The sequence below is a fragment of the Leguminivora glycinivorella genome, chromosome 16, assembly GCF_023078275.1.
Source record: "Leguminivora glycinivorella isolate SPB_JAAS2020 chromosome 16, LegGlyc_1.1, whole genome shotgun sequence".
Taxonomy (NCBI): domain Eukaryota; kingdom Metazoa; phylum Arthropoda; class Insecta; order Lepidoptera; family Tortricidae; genus Leguminivora; species Leguminivora glycinivorella.
Window position 1 is genome coordinate 7186414 of NC_062986.1, and position 20968 is coordinate 7207381.

A 20968-nucleotide genomic window follows, 5' to 3' on the forward strand; every position below is an offset into this window, starting at 1 on the left:
TCAAAAAATATGTTTTTGCAAAAAAAAAACTTAGTTAATACGTACCAAAGAATAATCACAGTAGAATTAGCGCTGAAAATCACCTACAGTGCAGAATGCTGAGCACTATATCGTGGCAATTTCTCCCCTGTCAAATACTCATGGTTTTTTGATTTTGTATTTTTTTTATTGATGTTGTCTGTCTCGCTTTTTTTTCATCTTAGACACTTTATTACTCTTAATGAGAACAACTTGCCTTAATGAGAAGTCAAATGGGGTGAAGATTCTCCCCTCGCGATCTGTATGATTATAAACTGTTTTAAATGGGATCTAACCAATTAATTAACGCGATAAGTCAAGTAATTAAATTAAGATTAGTAAGATACCACTAGATTTAGTATTATAGTAGGTATTTTCAGCTGGGATGAGTTTGGAAAAATGCGAATTACGGTATAGGTGCTATTCTTGATATTATGTTCGCAAAAAAATCAAGAGTGTTCGCAAAAAAAAATGCTATAACTTTATATAGGTATGTATTATTACAAGAAATGCGACCGTAATATTTTAAAAAGGTTAGAAACAAAAATGTTTTTTGTGAAGCATTAACTCGCAACCAAAACCATTTTTTTCCTATTATTCGAAATTCTATATAATATAAATTAAAAAAAAAATTGTGATATGCTAATTAAACTAATTTTTACTTTGAATAAGCAGTGAAGACGAATTTACAAATTAGATTTCGATCGTTATCGCGCTGCAAAGAAATTGACCCATTCTGAAACAGTCACACGCAACTTCACATTTATCAGAGACATAATTTAAAATCTCACATGTATTATAATATAAGTAAATAAAGCTCATATTACAAACTAAACACGCTTTAAAATGTACTTAGAGGTTTTCATTACAGCCGAGGTGTGGTATTCCGTACACTCAGTACAGTGTTCCGTACGACGCGCCTATGCAAGGACGTCTCCGCCTGGCGGGCGCGGGAAACATCGCGAACTTTTAAAAAGTTACGATAGACTTTACAGTGTTCTATGATTTATGACACGTGTGATAGTGAATGATATTTTGTGAACAGATTTTAATGAGGTTTGTCTTTATAAACTTTTTTTTTATTGCGAATCACATAAATGAAGCACGTGAAATTTACTTAAGTGCACATTTTTGTACGCACACTGTTTCAAAACAATTATCTTTAAAGTAGGTATCTTCAGTATCTTGGCATACCAAATTAATAGAAATATATAGGAAAGAAATCGGCAAAAATTCTAAATTTTGGCGCGAAAAGTTTAAATTAAAATAATTTCGCGCATTTTTCTATTGGCAAACAGACACCCTGTTCAAATCGTAGATATCTAATTAAAAATATTATTGACTAGCCGTTGCTCGCGGCTTCGCTCGCGTTAGAAAGAGACAAAAAGTAGCCTATGTCACTTTCCATCCCTTCAACTATTTCCACTTAAAAAATCACGTCACTTTCACATTTATAATATTAAGTATTTTTATACCAATTAAAGTTACTCACAATTACTAATTTAAAGGGCAATTAAACATTTACCTATTTACATATTTTATTACAATCGGTCTTATAATCACACAGAAATATAAACAATTGAAAACTAATCCGTTATTTTGAATAGCTCACTTAGAATCGTGCCCGTCCTTGTATTGAAAACCATTTTAAAACAATTAATTCTCAACCCAGTTTCATTAACCTAGTATAAGTTCAATACAGTAAAAAATACGTGTACTATTACGCTCATTTTAAAGTATTGTTACTTGTTACTAACTGTTGGGAAACACGTATAACTGTAATGTAAGTGATCACATAATTGCATGTTTTTTTTTGATGAAAATTGAATTGTTAATTTATATTTACAAATCTTAAATTTTATAGTATAATAGATATAAATTGATACTTAAAAAAAATGCTTCATTATTACACAAACCCGCAAATAATTGATAACCTGTAACGTATTTTTGTTTATGTATTTTTAAGAAGATTTTATGATTTTTTTAAAATTTTAATTTTAGAATTTTATTTAAAAAAAAATGTCGATAGAACCTAGAGAATTCGTCACTCTGAAAGGATCTTCGACAAAGAGCGATACCAAATTAATTGTGATTATTATTCTGTAATTCACTTAAAACAAACTGTGTTTCTTTTAACAAGTGATTTAAAACAACGCTTTTACGTGGAATTACCCTGTTGACTTGTAAACAATGAAATTTTTATGTAATCAAACCATTAACACGGTAGCCCGGTGAATAACCTTTGATTCTAACAAGGTAATTAAATAAGATTTTGCATAGTGATGGATGAGTCCATTTCTGTCAAACAGGGGATTAGAGTTTTTGTCACTTGTTTTTATTCAATAATGGACCGTCGTTTAAGCCCACGCCTAAATTCTAATGAAGAGAGGCAATTTATTTAATAAATAGGTTATGCCTACTGATTCTTAGTAAGCGATAAAAAGTTTTAAATAGTTAAGCATTGAGGTATATGTACTACGTACTAGAGGCGACGTTGCCAAGCGAAAACACTGCACATGCTGACAAATGCGACGGGGTGGGGGGAGCGGCAATTTACGCATAGAGTAGGTCCACCATCAGATGTGACACATTATTATTATATTCTGCCTAACGGAAATTTTATATTTTAAAATACGGCTAGTCTAGTCAAAATGATTTATTTATTTACAACTTAAACAATACAAATTAATATAATTGTGCTGTACTTATCTTCTTCTTTAAAATACAATGAATGAACATATATATGTGTTGGACAAAGCGTATCCATTGTTCCCTTTTTTCATGACCAGATCAAAGAAAACTGCAAAAAGTGAGCGTGCTAAAAATACAATTTCACTCAAAAAATATTAACAATCAATAAAGAAATAAACTTTTTTATATTATAGTAACATAATTCATGACGTAGTAATTAGTTACCTAATCATTTTCCAAATAGAAATATATATATTTCGCAAATATATTAGAGGTGAAACACATTAGTAGGAACAATGTAAATGGCACATCTGCGCGGTTAGTCTTTGATTGCGTCACCAAAATGGCGGCAGTCCCGCTCCCGCTCGCGTATTTGTAGAATATTCAATCTTAAAATATTATAGACGAGTTTTTTGTTTAATTTACCGATGAAATGTCACACCTTGACTTTTATTTGATTTTTTCGAGTGATTAGAACAATTTTTAAGCACACAAGAAGGCATTATTCACGTGGAAAGTAAATGCATCACGGCACGTGACTGCACTGCAAGGGCCTGGTGACGACTGACAACGTTGCGGTCCATGGACCGCAGTGGGGTGTGTAAAAAATTCTCTTAGCAGCGTCGCCTCTAGTACGTAGTACATATACCTCAATGTAGTTAAGTATGTGAGTTTTCCAAAATAAAACATTAATGAGTATGGTGAATTCACCGCGGTTAAGCTATTTTTCAGCAATGATCTTTAAAACTACATAAACATGATAAAATGTGACCTGTAGGCAAGTATAATAAATTATACCTAAGAATGTATATCATACAATTTAAAACTAAAGTAAACCTTATTTTAACCTAGTGGGTCTACACTGTACCTACAGATGTCTCCCAAGTAGCTGCCAGTACCTAATATGCCCATAAGACTGGCCGCGTTTCCTCGCTGGATGGCGATGCCAATGCGCTGAGCGAGGAACGAGCGGTCACCAGTTGACTTATTTAAAAATATTTCAGCTTCTGAAATGATTTTAAGGCCTCCAGCCCCCATGGACCCAAACTTTCCACAGCAAAGGCTGCAAAAACGTACCCATCGCCAAGAGATAGCAATAATAACATGTAATTCCGTACATAAGTATTAATGTTATAACTAATTATTTTATCTATTGCAGAGATTCGTGGATCCCACAGTCAAACTGTGTAAACATTTTTGGGGGACGTTGTATTTATTTTTATGTTCATGTAAGATGCTCATTCAATAAACAATTAAAAAAAAACAATAGTTTAAAATATGTTTAATTTTTAAAACACCTGATACGATTTGTATAAAAATAATCATAATCAGCAAGGTCTAGGTAGATTTTCTCATTTAAAGCTGAAATGTATATGATTACCAGTATTTATACTTACATGCATTAGAGTATTTTAGAACTAATTATTATGTGATGTACAAAATGACATGACGATCAGTGTAGGTAAAGCCTGACCAGCCGGCGTATCATGCTTCTAATTTTATCGGCTGATTTTATCACTTATCCACGTAGATAAGACATCTGTCACGCTTTGGCAAGTATGTCAGTGTGAGAGTGACAGATCGTCACTACTTTTAAAAAAACTTGTATCTTCGTCTGTCAATGAAAAGAAAATTGTAGTAAGTATGTATGGAATGCATATAGACTTACTGCGTTTTAACTTTGAGGAACAGCGTGAGATACGAGATTTTTTTAAAGTAGTGACGAGATGTCTTATCCACGTGGATAAGTGATAAGATTGGAAGCATAGTACGCTGGCAGAAATATAATGACTACGCGCCATGTTGCGGAATTTCATTACAACTATTTTCTTCATACTACTTAAACTGAACTGTCATCACATACATCAGAATAACAGCACCCTCCTGACAATAGTCATATATTTCTGGTTAGGCTTTAGCATGTAGATACGATGATTTTTTTTAAATCTGATTCATTCTGTAGTTTTGTTGGTAGCTCCTGAAGTTCTGCATAAAATATTATGAAACCTCTTGTGTCTTTGATAATAATTAAAAAAATATTATTATTAGAGCATTTATATAGAGAAGAAACCGTAGGTAAGTCTTATTACAAGGTATGTCCAATGGCTCAGGACACACTGTATATTCTGACATATACCAATGTTAGTTTAATGAGATGAAGTTACCAAATAATTACGTTTTACAGCTCCATGACGCAAACGTTGGACACACATCGCCATAAAACCCTCACTAGTTTCGAAAAGCCCCATCTCCATACCATTCTCACGGTAACATGTGACTTTCTGGCCTAGGTCAGCAAAGTGTCCTGCGCGTCCCGATAAGCTCTATTATCGGATGTTTTTACTAGGGTTGCCCCGAATATTGGTTTTGGCCGAATACTGAATATTCGGCGCGACATTCATACATTTCGAGTTACAATTCCTATGAAAACCTTTTGCCAACAAAGTTTGACAGGATTTTAATTAGGGAATGGGTCAATCAATTCAAAATTAAGATAAAAATATACTTGTTAATACTAAAAAATACTTGTTAATAGTAATACTAAAATAACAATTTTTGTGTAAAAGTTCTTTGAAGTTCGCAACTTATTTTAAGAATACTTTTTGGATAGTAAATTTCGTATTGTTTGCGAACTTTTAGGGTTCACGCTAACAAAACAACTATTCGGCCAAATATTAACTAAATTGCACAACAACTAGGGGGAACAAATCAAATTATTTTATTGAGTATTTTTTGATTTATTCTTTTTTCAAGTAGTCACACTACTATATATAAATTATAAATTGAAAATGGATACCATACACGAAAGAAAAAACGACAAGGCCCACTGGTGGCCGAGTAAATTTCACTACTCGACAAAAGTGAATAAGAATATGTGGCAAAAGTGGCCGAGTACCGAATAGTTTTATTTATATGTATTCGGTATTCGGCCGAATAGTAGGCAATGCTCGGCCGAATAGTTGTCAAATAAAGAATGTTTGGCACAAACTGCCAGCTAGGTCGTATGCCGAATATTACTCCATAAATAATGTTTGGGATAAACGGCCGGATACCGAATAGTCGCCGAATATCGGGACAGCTCTAGATTTAACGGGCCGGAATCGTGTGACTTTTCCATTGGGCGTGCATGTAGGCCGCTGGTGATAGTGCGCTGAAAACTGCACTTTTATTAGCGTGCGTAATTCTGCACGTTACGGTTTGCATGTGTGATAAAAACGCGTGTGCGATATTGCGATAACCAATATACCCCTTTACGTAGACCTTCATAGAAGTTGCTAGGCATACTAAGCTAAGTTGACAGTGATTCATGCAAGTGGCGAAGTAGAATAGAATAGAATAGAAAAACATTTATTGCAGAAACCATATATTATACGTACAGCAACACATACATTTGAAAAAAGAAAAAGATCTTATAAACTCTGTCAAACAAGTCTGTCAGTAAATAAGAACAAAGAAAACTATAGATATCCTTTTCTCTAGCACCCTAAAGAAAAGGATGCATATAATTTTCTTTGTTCTTACTTACTGACAGACTTGTTTTTATTTGACAGAGTATAGATTAAACACTTTACACTATTACTTGTTACTAACATGCAACAAAAAACCGGCCAAGTGCGAGTCGGGCTCGCGCACAAAGGGTTCCGTAGCAGCAAATATAAGCTAATATTTCTCGTAAAAAGTACCTACATTATAAAGATTTTATATCATCGCGGATTTTTAAAGGTGTACAATACTGTAGTATATTTTTTGATCTATCTTATAAGGTTCAGCCATCGTTTTCAGTGTAAGCACAATAACTTAACCAAAATTACAGTTAAATCAACCTATCTCAAAAACTATAAGAGATACTTTGATCAAACCAAAAATCGTTGAAAGAGTTAATTAGCATGCATCACCTCTATTTTTTTTAGAATTTTATACCCCGTAGTTATAAAAATAGAGGGGGGGGGGACATACTTTTTACGACTTTGAGAGCTGATATCTCAAAAACCGTTCACTTTAAGAAAAATGTTTTTTAGAAAACTTTATATCATTTTAAAAGACCTTTCCATTGATACCCCACACGGGTATGTACATCGAAAAAAAATTTTCATCCCTCAGTTACATGTATGGGGGGCCCCACCCCAATTCTTTTTTTTACTATTTAGTGTCATAATTTTGTAGCGGTTCATACAACACATATTCCCATCAAATTTCATCACTGTAGTACTTATAGTTTCCGAGTAAATCGGCTGTGACAGACGGACAGACGGACAGACGGACAGACGGACAGACGGACATGACGAAACTATAAGGGTTCCGTTTTTGCCATTTTGGCTACGGAACCCTAAAAAGGTGTTGCAAGTGTTATTAAATCCGTCAAATTTCTGTTACATTATGACGTATATAGGTACGAGGCTTTACCCGATAAGTTGACAAACTGGTTTTTGAAATTCGAACTATGTGCAATTTCCACAATGTTGTTATTTCAAGGACAAATTATCTCGATTTATCGGGTTTCACCAGTAAACCCTCGCTATATTTTACCCCTCGCACTGACGGGGCTATCAAAACCGCTCTGCATTAATGAGAACTTTGTTCAAAATTCTTTGATATGCAGGTAAACTGAATATATTTCCACAAATCTGTCACTCGCCAACCTTATTAAAGTAATCGTACGGAAGTACGGACGACACTTTGAAATGGTACCCCAAGCACCTTGGCGTTTAAATCGTTCCAAAATAAAACAACAAATTCAAAGGAAATATACATAATTACACGTTGTAATATGAGGGAACCGAAAGATTTTAACTTCGCATTTCAGAGGGCAAAATAAAAATGAAATGACGATGACGTCAAGCGAATTTAGCCCAATTTTTTTGTGATTTTTTATTTAGTTTTTTTGGATGTATTTTCACATAAAAAGTAAATGTTATTCGTAAAACCGGCACTTAAAATAAAAATAAAATTTTTTTTTTTGCAATGAGTTACTATTTATTTTTTGACATCTATCAACGAGGATAGTTAGATTATGTCCGATAACGGCATCATCGCCATCAAAATAGCGTTTTGTTCTGAGAAAATAATAAGTAGGTTACCGTTATTTTTTTAAATGCATATAACTCTGAAAGTAGGCGAAATCCAGAAAAGTTTATATGACATTTTACTCTTTTATTACGATGAGTAATACGCTGTTAAAATTATTCGGGATCTTCATGTTACATCGTGTATAAAAACCCTACTTTTTCTTTCATTTACCAAATTCTATCAAGTACCTTTGTAAACGGCATATAAGTACACTGAACAAAAAACAAACTAGCAGCGTTGATAATATATAGAAAGGCCTATTAGCTGTTAAGATTCCTTCACACGCCGCCGATTTAATTGAAACTCTCTATCTAAATACGGCGTGAGGCTGGCAACTTGGCGGCATCACAACCTAGCCAACGTCACAGTCGCTTACACACTGTAAGCACACACCAACCATTTCTCTTACGCTTAAAGACTGCTGAAGTGTTCGAAAGAGAAGCTGTCACGTATATGAACGTCCCATGTGTGCAAAAGACACAGATTACAAATGAAAAAACGTGACCATTTTTAACCCCCGACGCAAAAACGAAGGGGTGTTATAAGTTTGACGTGTCTGTCTGTGTGTTTGTCTTGAAATTGTTCTAGGTTTGGTCTCACTTTCGATATTTGGGCCATTTTTTTCAAAATTGTCCACGCCACTTTTTTTTTAGATTTGTAAACTTTTATGTGGTTTCCACTCAGAATCGCGAGCTCTTTCAATTCTAAAAGGAGAAAAAAAGTGTCCCAAGATTTTTTCCAATTCCGTTACCATTTTTTCATGCATTTTATATGGCGGTAACGGAATGGAAGGTTCGAAAAAATGTATGGAAATCTTAGGACATTTTTTTTCTCCTATCAGGATCGAAAGACCTCACGATTCTGAGTATTAATCGCGTAAAAAATACCCATGTTACAAAAAAAGTGGGTGGACAACTTTGAAAAAAAAATGGCACATTTCACAGTTCTTCTTTTGTCATCCTACCTTTATGTTCGGAAGCCTATCGTAGCTAACTCTCCTTATTGCTCTTCTCTAGTGGCGCGACAGAGACAGACTGCGTTTCGATCGACACGTAGCGTCAACGATTGCAATTTGGCAGCATCACAGTTTCTCTTGATTAGGTAGCAGGTTTTAGCTATGACCACAGAATATATAATAGTACAAGTACAGAAGGCTTACTGCTTTGATGTTCACGAAATGCCGCCTTTTAAAATGTCTACAAAATTCTAACAAAGAAACGAGCCGCACGTGCGCAGCGTCGGATGATAGGGTTGCCTATGGATTAAAACGAATTTATTCTCAGATAAAATGTTATACTATTTATTCAAGTCTTGACTACTTTCTAGGTATATATACAGTATTTATATATTTTTGTTTAAGCCTTCAGCATCAAAAGCCTTATTGAACATTTACGTGGGACTTAATCAATAAGATATGTGTAAGATTGTCTTATTTTATTCATGATGTCTATTTAACTAAGTATTATTAGCCATTCCACACGTGGACATCGCATATGAACCTTAAAAAAAACTCGCGACGTAAAGTAACAATACAAAGTGCGAACGTGCGTTCCGTGAGAACACGCGCCACCCCTGATTAGGCCGCGAACTCGCGGCCGCTAGCATGTACTTGTAGCGCGGCGATAGAATCGCGGAGTGAGCCGCCCCTGCTATGACAGGACTAAAAGCAGGATGGATACTCCTCGCTTTTACACCGAAACCATCCTGCATTAGTATAACTGTATTTATATGAATTTTGAAAATCTCCTTATACTCAAGTTCTTTTTAGGGTTCCGTAGTCAACTAGGAACCCTTATAGTTTCGCCATGTCCGTCCATCCGTCCGTCCGTCCGCGGATAATCTTAGTGACCGTTAGCACTAGAAAGCTGAAATTTGGTACCAATGTGTATATCAATCAAGCCGACAAAGTGGTGAAATAAAAAGTGAGAAAAAATGTTTTATTAGGGTACCCCCCCTACACGTAAAGTGGGGAGTGATTTTTTTGTCATTCCAGCCCCAACGTTTGATATATTATTGGATGGGTATTTAAAAATGAATAAGGGTTTACTAAAACCGTTTTTTGATAAAATTAATATTTTCGGAAATAATCGCTCCTAAAGGAAAAAAAAGTGTGCCCCCCTCTAACTTTTGAACCATAATTATGTTTAAAAAATATGAAAAAAATCACAAAAGTAGAACTTTATAAAGACTTTCTAGGAAATTTATTTTGAACTTGATAGGTTCAGTAGTTTTTGAGAAAAATATCGGACAAAACTAAGGAACCCTACACTGAACGTGGCCCGACACGCTCTTGGCCGGTTTTTGCTATTGTAAAATTTAAAAATGACTATTATAACTATCACTATCCAAGGAGGAACGATGGAGAATCGGTCGTCCCTGATCATCTTTAAGATTTTTATTTTTAGCCATCACTACCAGATTTTTTTCTATTCTACTTTCTACTACTTTCTACGTGTATACTTATAAAAATTAAGCTTTTTTAGACGTACGTTTTAATTTTGAGACGTACCTACAAAAAAAAAACTGCAATTATTGCATCAGTTATTTGTCTCCTTACAGTATTTCCATTTTTTACATAATATCACCGTCTGAAAACTTTCTCTCACAGTGCATAAATGCATATAATGAAACTGAACAAAGAAACCTAGTTACAAACCTAGGTCACTAAAAATGCATTGACAAAGCACTAACATGTAACTCTGCATAGAATTAACGCTTTCTTCATTTATATTCCTATTTAAATTTGACAAGCTACTTTTTGTATTGTTTCTTCATGTGTGGTCATTTATTTTAAACGGGATTTTTTTACGGAACATTTTAAACTTTAAAATCAATACGGTAAAGTGAGTTGGTGAGTTAGAAATCTTTTTATAAACACTTTACTCGGTTGCTGACAGTAATTGGATAGTAGCCAAGTAGTAACTACAGCAATTAAGAAAAAATCTACCATAACGAAGGCGAAGTCTCAATAAAGGCGCGTGGCTGGTTCAAAGCGGTTTTTGTTATGGATGCATATTTATTATACTTTCTTTTTTGTTGACACTGAACTTCTGGTATTGACTGATTGTTGCTTTTTTGTGTTATTTTCGAAGCATTTTTCTGGTTTCCGATAAATTCGACACGTCGGTCGTTAGGTTCATTAACATTAAGTACCTACCAGAACTTCTGTTACATCGCTTTTTGTTCAAATCGAATTTTTTTTTCCTGTTTACATACAATACTTATTAAATGAATGCATAAGGGCCACTTGCACCAACAAAAATGGAGGGTTAGACCACCAGTTTATACGGAATTTGACAGATGACAGCCCACTAACCCTGAGTTAAGCGGTTGGTGCAAGTGGGCCTAAGTGTAAGAATAACATAGAAGTTAGTGTCAAGTTAAAAAAAAGTATGTGACGGCACATGTCAAAATAAATAACATTAGGAAGTAGTAAAGGTTGTCATACACTTAATGATCCAATACATTTTTTCTTAATTACTCGATAACAGTAAGAGCAGAGACACTAGTTTATTTGAGAAAATTATATTTGACCTAGAGAACCTTCCCTTGGAGTTAACCCTTAATTTGGCAGAGACTCTGGTGACATAAATTTTCCGATTTTACTTAATATATTGAATAACAGGTGTTTTTAAAGCGTCCGAAAAATATTTAAAAAAATCTAGATTTATTAGTTTTGGAAAAAAAATATGTCCGCCACAGCGGACTCTGCCAAATATTGGGATAAATTAATATGTCCGCTGAGGCGGACACTGCCAAACATACGGTCATTTAAAATAAACAAGTATTTCTTAACATATATTTATTTTAAAAATTAACAAATATAATAATTTTGTATGAAAATCAAACTGACACATATTTATAGTCAAATATCATTATTTTAACTTTTTTCCGACTTTTTGGCCAGGTTGCACAGGCCGTGATCACGACAGACTGATGTGACATGTGACAGTGATGTCCCAGCAAAATGTCGTCGAAGATGTAAACAACACAAAACTACCCGAAATTAATTATATCAATGTTCGGGGCAGACAAAGAAATTATAAATTTTGATCTACCCGGTTTTCTTTAATGTTTATTGCCCCTCGCGCGACATGTAACATTCACAATATCCGCGCACTACGTAAATACCTAAAAGTGCCAAAATTTTAACTGCTTGGTCCAGCACCACACGCTGTTGGATTAAATAAAAAATCTAAGCATAAAAGCAGGCCACCAAAACAAGAAAATCAAAATAATAAACAAAACAATATAATAATTTGTTACAACACGTGTCACCGCAACATTGGCATAGTCCGCCACGGCGGATAAATCGTATTTAGTATATATTTGGCACTGTCCGGTGCGGCGGACAACTTGTTTAGATGATGATTATGAGTATTAGAAATTGAGAAATAAATTGAAAACATAACCACTTGCAACTATTATGTAATATATTTTATTATTTATACAACAGAAATACCCTGTTCTTACAAAAACCAAAAGAAAAACGCATAAATATTTTGCTAGAAACAGTTGACTTCTGATGCGGTGCCATCTTGACGAGTAACTGTCAAACGAGTGTTGACAGTGGTCAAATAGTGTTTTTATACAAAGCATGTATCATAAAAGAGTCTCTTTCCATATGTTAAATTAAATAAAATTCTACCTAAAAAGCGAAATATTTTTTTTTATCACCTGTCCGTCCCACCGGACTTTGCCAAATTAAGTGTTAACGGAAATCAATAAAAACAGGTTGTATACGTTACTCGAGTGTTCAGTTGATGAGTAAAGTTATGTCATTTTAGCAGAAAGAAAATGAACAAGTCGTTTTTAAATCACAGCGTAACTCACGCGTAACTCATATCGTATGGCGGCTAGATTCTTGTAAACATAAAAATAAAAATTATCGCGTCAACACACTAGACTTGCATTGCTTATTTCACGCGATCTATTTACACTTGGGTTACCAATGTTACCATGATAACCCAATTATTGCTATCTGTGTAATATTGTCTTTAGCACGCCGCTGCGGTTACGACAGCCGGCCTAGCCGACGTGACAATCGTTGCCGCTTCGTGGCGATTGAAACGCAACTTGCTCTGTCGCGCCCGGCTTAGCCGAAATGACAATTGTCGACGCTAAGACGCTGATCGAATCACAGTGTGGCTCTGTCGCGCTAGGGCCATTTTTTTCAAAGTTGTCCATCCCACTTTTTTTTTAGATTTGGAATTTTTTATGTGTTTTCCACTCAGAATCGCGAGCTCTTTCAATCCTAATAGGAGAAAAAAAGTGTCCCAAGGTTTTTTCCCATTCCGTTACCACTTTTTCATACATTTTGTATGGTGGTAACGGAATGGAAGGTTCGAAAAAGTGTATGGAAATCTTGGGACATTTTTTTTCTCCTATCAGGATCGAAAGAGCTCTCGTTTCTAAGTATGAATCGCGTAAAAAATACTCATGTTACAAAAAAAGTGAGGTGGTCAACTTTGAAAAAAATGGCCCGCTAATACTTAGTATTTAAACTGTGCTAATACGGAAGAGCGATATATAAATATAGCTATTAGTTACGATAACGATATTATAGTAAGCGTTTGTGTATTTGCCTAAGTACCCTTTCTCTTTCGCGCCAATACGAAAGAGCGACTGAGAGAGTTTTGAATGATTCACGGTTAGTTTCTTTAGACTTGTTTTTTGTTGAGCTCCCGAGTTGAAGTTACATACAATGTCAAAGTTGTGTAGAAAATCAAAAAGGTAATCTAAGTGTAGCGATATAGAGAGTTTCGATACATTATGGCGCGTAAGCGATTGTGCCCTTGGCTAGGTACCTGATTGTGAATGAATGTGGACGGATGTACGAATATGGACCTTGAACTATAGTGATTTGTTTGATTTTTGATGACATCGTGGCATATTGTAGCTTATTTGTTTACTCGTACTGACTACAAATTTACCTACATATTTTAGAACGCTGTATTAAATTCGGAACGAAAGGGACTATTGCCCCGGTTTTTTATACAGATGTAGTTCTAATTTTTCTCCCTGGACATTAACATTATTGGAAATAGTTAATTTTCACAATTTCGTCATGTTTTCTAATCGGCGGGTCCCTACTTTGGCGCTACTACATTTTTTATATTAAAAACAGTGCTCCTAAATTATTTAAGTAATATCATTGTATCATAATATTATTGTCATTGAAATTTGGGCCCTCAACCCAAACATGGGTACAGTCAACCAATTCGAACCCTAGGCCACTACAACCATGTCAAAATGACAAGCAGTAAGAGATTACTTACAATCTGATTTATAACGTCACTATGACGTAGTTCTACAGTGGCCTAGGGTTCTAATTGGTTGACTGTACAATCGTTTGACGGTCCGCAGCGAACGATACGCAACTGTCTCCGTCGCACCAATACCGATGAGATACCTACGGAAGAGATAATAATACGGAGTCAAGGAATGCTCTTACGGTAGAAGTCGCTACAAGTTCCATAGACTTAAGTTTATGGCGAAAAATTTTATTGGCTTGGTTAGTCTTAAACCAAGACTAACCAAGCCAACAAAATTTGCCAACTGGGCCCAGTTGGCAGAGCGCGGAGTATTCAGAAGCCGTGACTTCAAGTGTCACCCAAGGCATATTTTCTACTTTTAAATTTATTCTAAGCCTAGTTGCATCGATTGCAGACGTGTCTACACTTTTCTACTCGTCGAAAAGATAAATCAATTAATGTACAGTCAACAACACAGCTGTGAATACAAAGTGGTAAAAATATGTATACAGAACTTTTTTGCCTGTACAGTCAACCAATTGGAAATTTGGAACCCTAGGCCACTCTACGACCATGTCAAAATGACAAGAATCTGATTTATAACGTCACTGTAACATAGTTCTACAGTGGCCTAGGGTTCCAATTAAAGGTGTGTATACATATTTTGCTACTCTGTATTCAAAGCTGTTGTTGACTGCCCTTCTGGGCAGTAAGAACAATAGGTATCAAATATGACACATTTTTCACCTCGCATAATCAATTTCAACGTATCATGAAAATACGATAATGTTATCGATCTGCTACGAGTATAATCGGTCACTGATACTCTGACTCACGGCATATTAATATGAAAATAGATGTAGAAGCGATAGCATTCATATCAATATACGTCCTTTTACGTTACACAGGTTGGTGTGAATCGCACGTACAATACAAGCTAACACGTTGTTTATAATTTATTTGTTTATTTATTATTACAATAAGTTACACAGCATAACAGTAAAACTAAGGTACTGTGATACTAAAAAATAAAAACAATACGTATAGCACATAAATAGTAAAAAACAGATTAAAAACAGACAAAAAAAAAATTCTATTTAGGCGACGACGTAATGTACAGCGTGGCTCCGTTGCGACGTCTGACACGGCGTAGGGTTCGGCAGGTTGCCCCGGAACCGCCGAAACACGACGCCCTTCGGCCAGAAGTCTACGCTCGCGATGGTGTCCTGCAGCGGCCGCGGCACTCGCAACACAAACGAATTGAAGTGCTCGTAGTGGCGGGACTGCAGCTGGAACACCCTCAGCGTGTAGCCAGTCTTCTGGCGAACGTACTCCACCACCTCGTCAGCCCCGGCGGAGTAGTGCAAGCGCGACACGTAGAGCGCCCTACTCGGCCTAATGTTACGTTTGTAACGCGTGCTAAATATATACAATATTCAAATTCATCATTTAAACGTCAATTTTAACAGTCAGCAATCAAGCTAAAATATGTATGAAATTACTTTGTACTCTTGGTGGATAAAAGTAAAAGGCAACTTTCTCATCCGTTTCTGAAGAATCAAAATAGTCTTTATAAGTTGGTGTGGAGAAAAATATAATTAGGTATGTATTACCTACGTACCAGTACTACTACGCATCACTCAAAACGCCTGGTTCAGAACCGATTGTTCATTTTGACATTATTACTACAGTTAGTTGGTATATTTACTCAGTTGGTCGATGTTTAACTTGGCAATAGACAAATAGACCCCATTTCTTTCTGATTCCGGTCATGGCAATTTTTTATTGAGTTAGGAACTTGTTGATTACTTTCAAATTAAACTATGACTATATGTGATGATGATGAAATATTATTAATTAATGGAGTCAGGGCCAACTACAAATAGGTTTCTTTGATACAAAAAGTTATAGTTTTAAGTTCTAATGGTGTTTAGATGTTGGGCTTTTCTCCAATCGCTTTGACTTCGATGGCAACTATTTTTTTCTGAATCTCTTAACACTTTCGAAACCGGGCTCTACGCGGCGCTACGACATTTTCGCTACATACGGGGAAACCCATGTAATCGGCTACGCTTCTACGAGCGGTGTGCCCGACAGTCGGGTTCTTGGTAGCGAAAGTGTTAAGAATCGAATAAATATTTTCTATTTTATATATAAGTCGCTGATTTCTACTAGAGTGCTCGTTCGAGTCTTACAAGTTTCAGGTAATATTTTACTGTTGCCACTGAAATCAAAGTCCCTTAAACGCTTTTTATTCCTTGAGAAAAACTGTTTTTTTTTTTATGAAACCGCAGCTATTTTTAAAACGATTAAAAGACTTGCATCCCGCGCTTAGGTTGCGCACAAAACGTTACATACCTACCAACTGGCCCAATTCGATTCGTGGCGCCCACAAGGTCCGTCTTTACGTAGTTCGTAGATATAATAATAAGTCAACGATTGTCGCCTGCACGGGAAGCATGGTCGCGCGATAGACGATAAAATATTAGGCCGTTCCTATCGCACTTACAAATAGTGCGATAGGGACGGCCTGCTATTTTATCGTCTATCGCGCGACCATGCTTCCCGTGCTGAAGTTGGCAAATAGCACAAACTTAACATTTTGTCATGCAGCCCTTACGCACAAGGTAATGAGTTATTACATATGAACCAATGTGCACTTATGTGCTATCGTGTGCAGGCAATTCTAGACTTCATCAGTTGTGTACCTCGTAATGTGGCACTCAAGCCGTCAATTCTTGCTAAAGTGGCAAGTAATAAGGGTTTTGCACGATGGATATTTGGTTTGCATAAATTATGTCTCAATTATGGTACAACGCGTATTATTAACCAGATCAAATTGTAAATGGTTGTTAGTGTTGTCACCCAGTCTCTCTTTGCTGCCTACACAATTTGATTCAGGGATCAATATCCCATTGCAGAACTTATAAGTCATGGTGATCATATTTAAAATTGTAATACATATCAATGTCATAGTAGTTACGCTGTATGTATGTAGTTGCTTGAATAATAATTTAAAATGTACACCAAGTTTCTAAGCACCATTTAATAAGCACTTATAATCACAATAGATAAGTTCAAAGATGTAAATAGAAAACATATCAACAATCAACATTTAGGTAACTAAAACATGTCGAGCGTACCTAATATAATGCATAGAGACATACAAACAAACAGTCAATAATTCGAGAAAATATGTATAAGTTGCATTCTAATTAAAAGGAAATACTTTACAGACTTAATTAAGAAACACTAAACAGATAACCTTGACCACTCAATAGAAAGCATTACAACGAAAAAAAACAAAAGACAACGACAAAATTCAATTAAATAATCTCCTAATTCAAACTAATTCGATATGTGTAATAAATGATACGTCACAGATACACTCAATAAAAAAACCAAAGATGTATCTATGATTGATATACTGAACGAAGTTAGGGTGTTCAAAAGTATGAGAGAAATTTATTAAGACAAATATTCAAGTGCTTCCGAACACATAAACAATGTGGGAAGATTAAAAACGTGTCAATATACAAATTGAAACGTCAGTTGAGTTGATTTGTTATCGCCCTGAGGTCGAGTTAGTACTGGTTAATGCATGTAAATAAATTGGACCAGATATCTTCCATGGCATCTACTGTATTTGTATCATTGCCAGCAATATCTCTATTATAATTGCTTAATATATTAAAATACTAACAGTTTGTAGTGTTAATAAGTTTATGCATGTTTCGAATTGCAACATTGTTTAGTGGAGCGTTTTTATTTACTGCTTCCTCATACTTTTCTGAAATTAGTTACTGTTTTTATAAGACTTTTCTCATGTTTTTGGCTGCCTATACTCGTAGTTATAGTTTCTTTACTTTTCGCTTTTAATACATAATTTATTAAAAAAGTTTGGGTATCTATTAATTATCAACATGTCATTACATATGTAAGTTCGTTGTGTTCCTTTCCTCATCATCATATCAGTTAAATATTATTTCGTCCCATTTTATTTACGGTTACTAAAAGATAAACTAAATCAAAGAGAAATCGACCATTTTCACTTATTTAATTCAAATTATGTCAAGTTAGTTGGTGGTCCAAATTTCGTTGCCCACTAAAACATCAACTTTATGTTCTTGGTCATACAATGCGTGGGAGTTGGAATGACTGTCATTTTCATTTTCGCCTCTAAAAGGGCCGAAAATGTTAAAATAGATTAAATATGACCATATATCATAAACATAACAGAAAAGCCTTCTTTTAATTCATTTCTGCAATGTATTATCATAATTATTTGTGACTTAAATTGTTTTGTCATGTTAATAAGATTTTTTCATTTCTTGGGATTTATTAATTATTATAATATATGCCGTTGCGTATTCATTATCATAATAATCAGTTCGTGAGAACAGTATATTATCTTTCTTTTGGAAAATATTTGTAATACCTACATTCAAATATAATTTTAATCGAATGGTCTGCAAGTAATTTTCAAAATACAGATAAAAGTAAGTTTGTTCCTTATTTGTACCTAACATTGTTGTGTGTCATAGTAACATAATACTTTTCATATTTTTTATTTCAATCCAGAAATTTTTGGAGGTATTAAAATATTTTCAAATTAAGAGGATTGGAACCGATAGCCAACCTCTGTTAAGCTCAAAAAAGTTTACACCACATTCCATTTAAATTATTTAACCCTTACCGTCTTAAATGGCGTCAATGTGTGCGATTACGAAAGCGGTCTGATCCAGGAATATCCCATCGCCATCAAGTCGTGTCAGCTGTCGGATCGGATCGCCTGCACGCCGTCAGCTGACGCAGACCACCTATCAGACTATAACGTCTTGAAAGGCATGGAATTAGATCTAGGGCTTGCGTCGTTGTAAACCTATTAATATTAAACCTATTTCCTGTGAGATTTTAAAATAACCTTCGGTGTTCGAGTAAAGTTTGACGTAGTTTAAAGAAAAGGATCAAAATTTTCTGCCAAAAGGAAAAAAAATATGACTTTAATGACAATTTTTATAGGATGGATTTTTGCTAAACTACGTCCGATTGTATGTAATTTTCTTAGGGTCACTTGCACCAACGAAAATGGAGGGTTAACCCTCGGGTTAACCCACCATTTTGTATGTAATCTGACAGTTGACAGACCACTAGCCCTGAGTTAAGTGGTTGATGGTGCAAGTGCATGGGCCTTAGCAGGGCCGTAGCTTGTGCAGGTTTAGTTATAGTTTGATATGCACCAAAATCCGGGGACCCTTCTAAACTCTCACGCAGTGTAAAACTAAACAAAATTTTTAAATAAAATTCTAGCCAAGTGACGAAAAAAGTGGCACCCTCATTTATTTTCTACTATTTGCTTCTGAAACAAAGGTTTGCTTTAATTAAAGAATCAGGTCAATTCGGAGTAAACAATGTCTTTTTGTTATTATTCTGTTTCATAATGATCTCAATATAACATATTATGTCAGCAATGTTTCAAATGGATAATTATTGCATTAGGTATTTATGAATCAATTCGTACAATAAAACCTTTAAGTGAACAATAGCACCAATTGTTATTTTTATACAGGCAAATTAATTAATTGCCTTGTTTTTTGCAGTTATGAATCAATCGAGCGTCTATTAGCTACTGTTTTCTCGCATTGTATAATTACGGTTGTTTTTTTGAGTTTGAACTATAATCTGTTTTTTGCTGTTTAGTGTAACTCTTTGAGCGACACGTGTTACGGTAAGTATAGTACATAAATAGTTATTTGTTTTACAAGGGGGCAAAGTAGTTGTTTAACCGCACGTGCCAATATTGATACCTGAGCAAGCGAAAGATTCCAATATTGAACCGCGAGCGTAGCGAGTGGTTCAAAAAGTGGAATCTTGAGCGTTGCGAGGGTATCAAGGCACGAAGGTTAAACAAACTTTGCCACCGAGTGAAACACAAAATTTTTCACCACACCAACACGAACAAAATACTGACTATAAAACATCAAAATAAATGAAATCCATCAATTTATTCAATATTTATGATTCAAAATCATCATTTATAGGTAAAATCTAGCAGCCAGATTAAGACATCGAGTTAAAATTTGTATGAAATTACTTTGCCCCCTTGTGGATAAAATACAATTTTGCTATCTGTTTTCGAATAGCAAAGAAAGCCTTTACCAGTTGGTGTGGTGAAAATATACTTACACTGTCTTCTGCCCGCGGCTACGCTCGCGTTAAATTCTAAAATTGCAAGATTCTCCATACGATTTCCACTTCTCTGAAATAGGGGGTTAGAAAGAGACAAAAAGTAGCCTATGTCACTCCATCCCTTCAACTATACTTACTTAAGGAGCTGACAACACCCAATTGCGTAAAATTGATGTGACTTGCGCAGTTTTTTAAGACAAACTATTAGTCTTAGTAAGGCAAGTAAATTATATGTTATTATTCATTATATTTCAAAGAACATAGCCGTACACGATACACGATTTAATGAAATCGGCTCGATAGAAAAAAATTGCAAAGATTGGTCTCGAGTTCGTCATTAAACGGTTGTATGTCGTTCAATTCGCAAAATCGCATCAATTCGTTGCTCCGTTTTGCCGTGAAAGACGGACAAATAAACAGACACGCACACTTTCCCATTTATAATATTAGTATGGATATGGATAGAGGATACAGAAAATAAATAAAGAAAATTTTAGTATTTAGGTACACAAATACAAGCGATGAAGTTTTTTTTTTTGGAGCCTTAGTCCATGGGACTATGAATGCCATGAAGTTGCTCGTATAATCAAATCCATATGATTTCTGTGTGTTAGAAAGAGATTCTGTTAAATTGAGAATAGGTTATCAATTGAGAAAATCCTTTCCACGTTAAAAGAGCAGTAGGTACCTATTAAAATAATAAAACGGAATGCTGCAGTCACGCTTTGGTTTAATGTTTCCGCTAGACC

General features: G+C 35.0%; 1 protein-coding gene across 2 annotated transcripts in view; it reads left to right on the plus strand.

Annotated features, from left to right (window-relative positions):
* The first annotated feature begins 937 nt into the window (after window positions 1-937).
* The window catches only part of LOC125234442 (thrombospondin type-1 domain-containing protein 4-like), a 206376-nt gene continuing 186345 nt past the window's right edge, over window positions 938-20968 (plus strand). For both annotated transcript variants that reach the window (XM_048140686.1, XM_048140685.1), the window contains exon 1: window positions 938-1074. The gene's annotated coding sequence lies outside the window, so the exon portion shown is untranslated. The remainder of the gene's footprint in view (window positions 1075-20968) is intronic.